Raw genomic sequence first — 7,500 nt, 5'->3', positions numbered from 1 at the left:
GAGAGAGAGAGAGAGAGAGAGAGAGAGAGAGAGAGAGAGAGAGAGAGAGAGAGAGAGAGAGAGAGTGTGTGTGTGTGTGTGTGTGTAATGAGGGAGAAGGAGAGAATGTGAATGTGCATGTCCTTTAGGTGTCTCTTATAATTCTCTTTCGTTCCATTTTGACCCTAATCGTCAGTATTTCTTTTCTCGGGCCATTCGATATCTGTTTTGCAATATAATCTCATTAAAAGTCAAGTTGAATGTCAGATAATTCTAAATAACAGAAAATGTTATTCCAATAATGATATACATTTCCATTAGTAATAATGATAATACAGATATTACCATTGTGATTACTGTTACTGTCCACGTTACATCATCATTAGCATTACTATCACCAACACTATCATCACTATCATCATCATTACTACTATCACTAACATCATAATTGTGTTATTATTGAAATTATATTCATATCTATTCCTATACTTATTGTCATCGGTATCGCTATCGTTATTATAACCCTCATCAATGTTATCATTGGTATTAATACTATCATTATTATTATTATCATTGTTATTAGTATTACTATAGTTATAGTTATTCTTATTAAAGCTATTATTATCATCATTATTAGTATTATTATTGTTATTAGTATTAATATTATTAAAATTATCATTATTATTTCAATTATTGTTATCATTATAATTACTTTTACTATTTTTATCATGATTGCTAATATTACCATTGTTACTACTATCATTATTATAATCATTGTTGTAAAACATGAATGATAACCAGGATGATAGAAATAGAATTAATAGTCGTGATAATTATGACTGACAGTGACGTCAGCGATGGTGACCATGATGTTGATAATAGTGTTAATAAAGAAAAAATAATAATTGTAGTAGTAGTAGTAAAAACAGTAGTAGTAGTTGTTGTGTCAGTTGCAGTAATGGTAGAAGTAGAAGTAGTAGTTGCAGTAGCAGTAGTAGTAATAGTAATAGTAGTAGTAGTAGTAGTAGTAGTAACAGTAGTTGTATTAGTAGTAGCAGTAGTAGTAATGGTAGTAGTAGAAGGAAAAGTAAAGTAGTAGTAATAGTAGTAGTAGTGGTGGTAGTAGTAGCAGTAGTAGTAGTAGTAGTTGCATTAGTAGTAGTAGTAGTAGTAACAGTAGTAGTAGTAGTAGTAGCAGTAGTAGTAATGGTAGTAGTAGAAGTAAGAGGAGTAGCAGTAGTAATAGTAGTAGTAATTTCATTAGTAGTAGTAGTAATGGTAGTACTAGAAGTAGAAGTAGTAATAATAGTAGCAGTATTAACAATAGTAGCACTACTAGTAGTAATTGCAGCAGCAGCAGCAGTAGTAGTAGTAGTAGTATAAGTAGTAGTAGTAGTAGTAGTAGTAGTAGTAGTAGTAGTAGTAGTAGTAGTAATGGTAGTAGTAAAAGTAAAAGTAATAGTAGTGGTAATAGTAGAAGTATAAGTAGTAGTAGCAGTAGTAGTAACGGTAGTAGTAGAAGTAGAAGTAGTACTAGTAAAATTAGCAGCAGCAGTAGTAATAACAGTAGCAGCAGCAACAGTGATAGTAATATTAATGCCAATAATAAGAATAATAACAATAGTAATATTCATACAATCGGAGGGCCATTAATGAGAACATGAAGAAAAGTATTTATCCATTCCGAGTCGTAGCATATTCAGAATACAATTTCGAATGTGTCGAGAAGCTGATTAAGTGAGACAAAAACTACAGCATTTGCGTAATTCACACATTGTATCACGTTATATTTTACGTTATGTGCAGTATGTGGGGGTGTAACTCAGAGGTAGAGTGCTCGCTTCGCATGTGAGAAGACCCGGGTTCAATCCCCGGCACCTCCAGTTATTTTCTTGATCCAGTTTCCTGATGCTACTTGAGATAACAATCAGTAATAATAATAATAATCATTATCCTCATAGAAATATCTAATATTATTAATACCCTTATTGAAATTCCGAATATTGTTATGGTGAAAAATAACCCTATTAAAAATATAATGATAAAATAATAAAAAAATATCGGGATTAATGTATGAATTAATTTTTCTTAGGGAATAACTTGTGTGTAGTTTGAAGGATGTGAAAGATGGTAGTCGTAACTTACAAGAGGTGCGAAAAAATGCTAAATTTCTCTCGCTTCATTTCTTTAAGCAAAATAAATGAATGAGGTGCACAGGAAGGTACTTGGACTTAATAACACACGAGAGAGAGGGAGAGGGAGAGGGAGAGGGAAAGGGAGAGAGAGAGAGAGAGAGAGAGAGAGAGAGAGAGAGAGAGAGAGAGAGAGAGAGAGAGAGAGAGAGAGAGAGAGAGAGAGAGAGAGAAGCGCAAAAAGATAGATAGATAGAGAGAGAGAGAGAGGAAAAGAGAGAAGCCAATGAAAAAGACAGAGAGAGAAGCACAAAAAGATAGATACATAGATAGATAGAGATAGAGATAGAGGGAGAGGGAGTGGGAGTGGGAGAAGCAGAAGGAGAGAGAGAGAGAGAGAGAGAGAGAGGGAGAGGGAGGGAGAGAGAGAGAGAGAGAGAGAGAGAGAGAGAGAGAGAGAGAGAGAGAGAGAGAGAGAGAGAGAGAGAGAGAGAGAGAGAGGGAGAGGGAGAAGGAGGAGGAGAGAGAGAGAGAGAGAGAGAGAGAGAGAGAGAGAGAGAGAGAGAGAGAGAGAAAGTGCATGTGTGATTGTGTTTGTGCTTGTATGTATGTGAATCGTCACATATGTATGTTTGTGTATATTCGCAGAGGTGTGAATTTATGTAGATAAATAGTATAGACTATACCGTTAAGTATACATTTAGCAAATTCTCTGTTTCTCTAACTCATTTGTTTTTTACCCTTTAAGAATCTGAGGAAAGCTAAGGAACCTTTTTTCATAGATATTCACACAAACACAACTTTGCATTTATTGACATTTTTATCGATTTTTTTACGGTCTTCATTTAGCATAACCATTATGTTTTTCCTTGATGAAGATATTAAACTTTGCTCAAATTTTGATGATTACATTCACTCTGCATTTTCTATTCATTTTTCTTTCCTATTACATTCAATGCCTTGCTCCGCTGTCTCCGTTTGCGGCAGAATTCGCACTAACATGGGAATAGCTGCCTCCATAGTACTTGAACTTTTTCAATAACGGTCTGGGTAGTAATATCAAGACCTCTTCACGTTCTTATGCTGTCTTTCTTTCTCTTAGGCTGCCTACCCCAGTCGCAAAAGTAGACTACAACGATCTGTTAGAGGACTTTCCTTCTTTTGAACACACGGAAATCCTTAGTGTGAATCAACGATAGAACAATGAATAAAATTTCCTATTGACTGATTTATGTTATTCACTGTCAGTCATGCATTGATGCTGCAATCGCGTTTCAATTGATATGAACTTTTATACACAGAAAAAAAAATATTCATGTAATTGTGTAGTTATAATGAGGACAAAACTCCACTGAGTCTTGAAGAATGTACATGTGCACGTGTACCTATCATTTGCAGGGGTCCTATGGTAGAAAACATTAACTATCCTTGAATGAAAATGTGTGAAAATGTGTAAAAATGCTTAAAACCTATTTATTTATTTTTGACTCATTCACTTCGTAAGCAGTGCTTAGTCTCTTTTCATATGGCAAGATTAAAAGATGCCCTTTCCAATAATTTCTCCTTAAAGGTCAAAATAAATGTCAGAAAAGTTTACACAGTGATCCAAGAAAATGTTATTCTCTCAAGCATCCGAATAATAATACTCTTAGTTAGAAAGGAACTACAAATAGAATAAATGCTACTAATTCTAGTGATCTGAATAAAAATACTGATAAATGATGACACTGATAAATAGTGAAACTATCAATACAGGTTATTATTATTATTAACATTATCTCCATCGTTATTATTATTAATCATCGTAGCATAATCATCAGTAGCGATATTAGTAATGATGGTGATGCTCTTGATGATTCTGATGAGTACGATAATGGTGATAAAATGATAAAATTCATATGATAATGAATATGATAGTGGTGGTGATTATGACAATGCTTGGAACAATAATTTTTATAATGATACTGAGCGTAATACTATCAATTCCAGCTGTAGTGCCTTTTACTAGAATATTTATTATAATTGTAGTAAATATGGAAATGATAAAATTTATATTGAGAATAAAATCACGGAATTTCACATCAACTATTAATGATAACAAATTGAACACTAATAATAACAACAATTAGAATAGGATAAGATTATTAGCAATATTTGTAATTTGAATAATGTTAGAAAATAATTTTAGCAATTTTAAAATAATTTTAGTAGTAATAGTAGCAATGATGATGTTAATATATTGATTAATGATGTTAATCATTTTGATTGTAATGATACTCGTGATAATACTATGAACAATAATAACAATAACGACGGCGATGACGACAAAAATAACAATGATAATAAAAATAACAATAATGATAATGATAAGTTACCAAATACAACAATAAAATAATAAAAAATAACAATAATAATAATAATTATTATTATTATAACAACAATCCTGAAAATGATAATAATAATAATAATAATAATAATAATAATAATTATAGTAACAATAATAATAATAATAATATCAATATCAATAACGACAATAATAATAATAATAATATTTATAATAATAATCATAAATTAGTAATGGCCACAATAAGAATAAAATAGTAACCATGAAAATAACAAAAGTGACCATAGCAACGACAGTAGCAATAGTAAAATACTACTACTACTAATCCTAATAACAAGAATGATGATAACAATGACAGGAGTAACAATAGTAATGATAAAAGTAAAAACAATACTAGTATTAATAACAATAACACCAATCAAGATGTCATCAAATCTTCTATCCTTTAACATTTTCATCGATTCGTTCTCCTGGGAATAATATATATTCTAATAAATATACTGTTTTCTCACATGCATTATGAGGGGGTGTAACTCGGAGGTAGAGTGCTCGCTTCGCATGTGAGAAGACCCGGGTTCAATCCCCGGCACCTCCAACTAATTGAATTTTAGTTCTTTAATGAATTATAATTATTATAAACGGTATCGATTGTCGCTATCTTCCGACAAATGCATACATCACAATTGTTGTTATAACTAAATCCCAACATGAATAACATTCAATCCCCGGTACCTCCGTATAGTTAAATGATTGTAATTTTAAATTCTACAGTCATAAACTAGGAGCGTCATCTTCTTTGGCTGTTAACCTGGGACGTCCCGGGCAATACCTCATCGCGTCCAGGGTTTGATGTAGGACGTTTCGAACTCATGACGTCATCGTTTCTAGAGGCGGAGCCCATCAGCTGGTCGAGAACAAGCTCGGCCCCTTGCTTCTGCGCATGCGTGACAGTGTTTCTTCCCCAGGGTCCTTCACTGAGCGTTAAGTCAGATACCAGTTAGAATAAATTATATTTAATGCAGGAAATAAATCACTAAGCAGGCAACAGTCACCAGTGCTTATTGTACCCTTAGAACTTCCATATCACTTTGCAATAATACTTCAAGGGAAATACAATTTACAAGCTCAAACAAGATGAAAACCCTATGTAAATCTGCACCATTTCCAGTCGTAAACACTGCGTCCCAAAAATAATCAAATAATCCGTTGACCTCAGCATCGTGTATTTAAAGCTTATTACCTTCATCTAAACAAAAACTTCTATATGTTCTATATACCTTATATAAAGTAAAACTCAAAAGAATTATATATTTAGATTATCGGTGAATATTATTTTGACTGTAGGTCTTTAAAAATGTAGTATATCATATGATTGCATTCAGACACTGATCGAAAACACTGATATCGCGCGAGCAGCGATGTGCGATGTGATAGTATTTCTTTTTATCGAGTCAAAATGCCTTGCATGTAATTGCTTGATATATTTGGTAATTGCATTGATGTTGATACATGTTCAATGTAACAGAGAGAGAGAGAGAGAGAGAGAGAGAGAGAGAGAGAGAGACAGAGACAGAGAGTGAGAGTGAGTTTGAGAGAGGGAGGGAGGGGAGGAGAGAAAGAAAGAGAGAGAGGGAGAGAGAGGGAGAGAGAGAGAGAGAGAGAGAGAGAGAGAGAGAGAGAGAGAGAGAGAGAGAGAGAGAGAGAGAGAGAGAGAGAAGTCAAAACACTTAATACCATTATTTGCAATGGTTCTTCTTCGTCCATAAGCAGTGACAGTGTACAGTAATACAAATTAACTATAATGAGGTGATATCATGTTGATAAGTTGATATCAATTTCCTTTTGACAGTATTAAGATTAGAGAGGTTTCTAATATTTTGTGGTAGGTTAATCCAGGATCCTCGGACCTGTTTCCGTGTATAACCTCTTGATTTACAAAGAGTCAGTGTGTCTGGTTTGAATGCCTGTTTTGTTACCAATTATTTGTAGGGGCTTAAACCAGTGAGGATACTGATATTTTGGTTGAACCTTTAACCAGTTTCATAGGGATTATGTAGTCATATCTATTTCCGAGAGAGTGAGTGAATGGGAGGGAGAGAGAGATAGAGGGGGGTTATGCAGTTATGTTTTTGGAAAAAAATATATATATATAATATATATATATATATATATATATATATATATATATAGAGAGAGAGAGAGAGAGAGAGAGAGAGAGAGAGAGAGAGAGAGAAAGTACGTAAGAGAGAGAGAGAGAGAGAGTCGTTCGAAGTTGTACACGGCCTGGATGTGATTCCCTCAGCGCCGTGTCTTGACTTATGTGCATGACAGTTTCTCCGCACCTTTTGCGTTTGGCAGCGTCATACCCGCTGGCTAATCAGCAATCTCTGACGTCACTCTCCCAAACCAGGGAAAAAGATGACAGCTTGAAGGAATTATGTGTACCTACTTTTAATGCCTCCATGCACTCAATGCAGAAAGGTATTTTATTTAATGTGTAGATACAAAACCGGGCTATTTGTAAAATTGCACATATTCATGTTTACAGTGTTAAAGTTTCATTGCGTTTTTGATTTCATAAAGTCTTATTGGTCTGGTATCCTAGACACTAAATAAAATACCTTTCATTCATTCATTAAGTGCTTGAAGGTATTAATGAAAGTAGGTATATTTAATTCCTTCAAGCTGATTAAAAAATACAGGCCTTTGGCTCGACTCCCACTGCGAGCACTTGAGAATCATGCTTAAACATAATCGCTCACTCTCCTCATCCACATGGATATTTTAATTAAAATATAACCATTAAAATCATTATTTCCCATCCATTTTTTAAACTGAAAAGGCAAAAATGATCGACCATATTCACAAAGCATCGTGAGGTCAAAGTGACGTCATCAAAATAAACAGACGCAATGGCACCTCCTCGAGTTGCTACTGATATAGCCTTTCCCCTGGCTCGTTCCCCTCGCTTCTGCGCATGCGGGATACCGTTTCGTCCCCAGTGCCCTTCACTGAGCGTCAGGTAGAGCACTACAGATGTCAGTT

The 7,500-nt window shown here is 34.1% G+C and overlaps 2 non-coding genes across 2 annotated transcripts; both read left to right on the top strand.

Annotated features, from left to right (window-relative positions):
- Window positions 1-1,790: 1,790 nt before the first annotated feature.
- TRNAA-CGC (transfer RNA alanine (anticodon CGC)) lies at window positions 1,791-1,862 on the top strand. The gene has a single exon. It is a non-coding gene; the product is annotated as a tRNA-Ala (tRNA).
- Window positions 1,863-4,978: 3,116 nt separating this feature from the next.
- Window positions 4,979-5,050, top strand: TRNAA-CGC (transfer RNA alanine (anticodon CGC)). Its single transcript has one exon. It is a non-coding gene; the product is annotated as a tRNA-Ala (tRNA).
- The last annotated feature ends 2,450 nt before the right edge of the window (window positions 5,051-7,500 follow it).

The sequence above is a fragment of the Penaeus vannamei genome, chromosome 9, assembly GCF_042767895.1.
Source record: "Penaeus vannamei isolate JL-2024 chromosome 9, ASM4276789v1, whole genome shotgun sequence".
NCBI lineage: Eukaryota > Metazoa > Arthropoda > Malacostraca > Decapoda > Penaeidae > Penaeus > Penaeus vannamei.
This window is presented reverse-complemented; position numbering and strand designations above follow the sequence as displayed.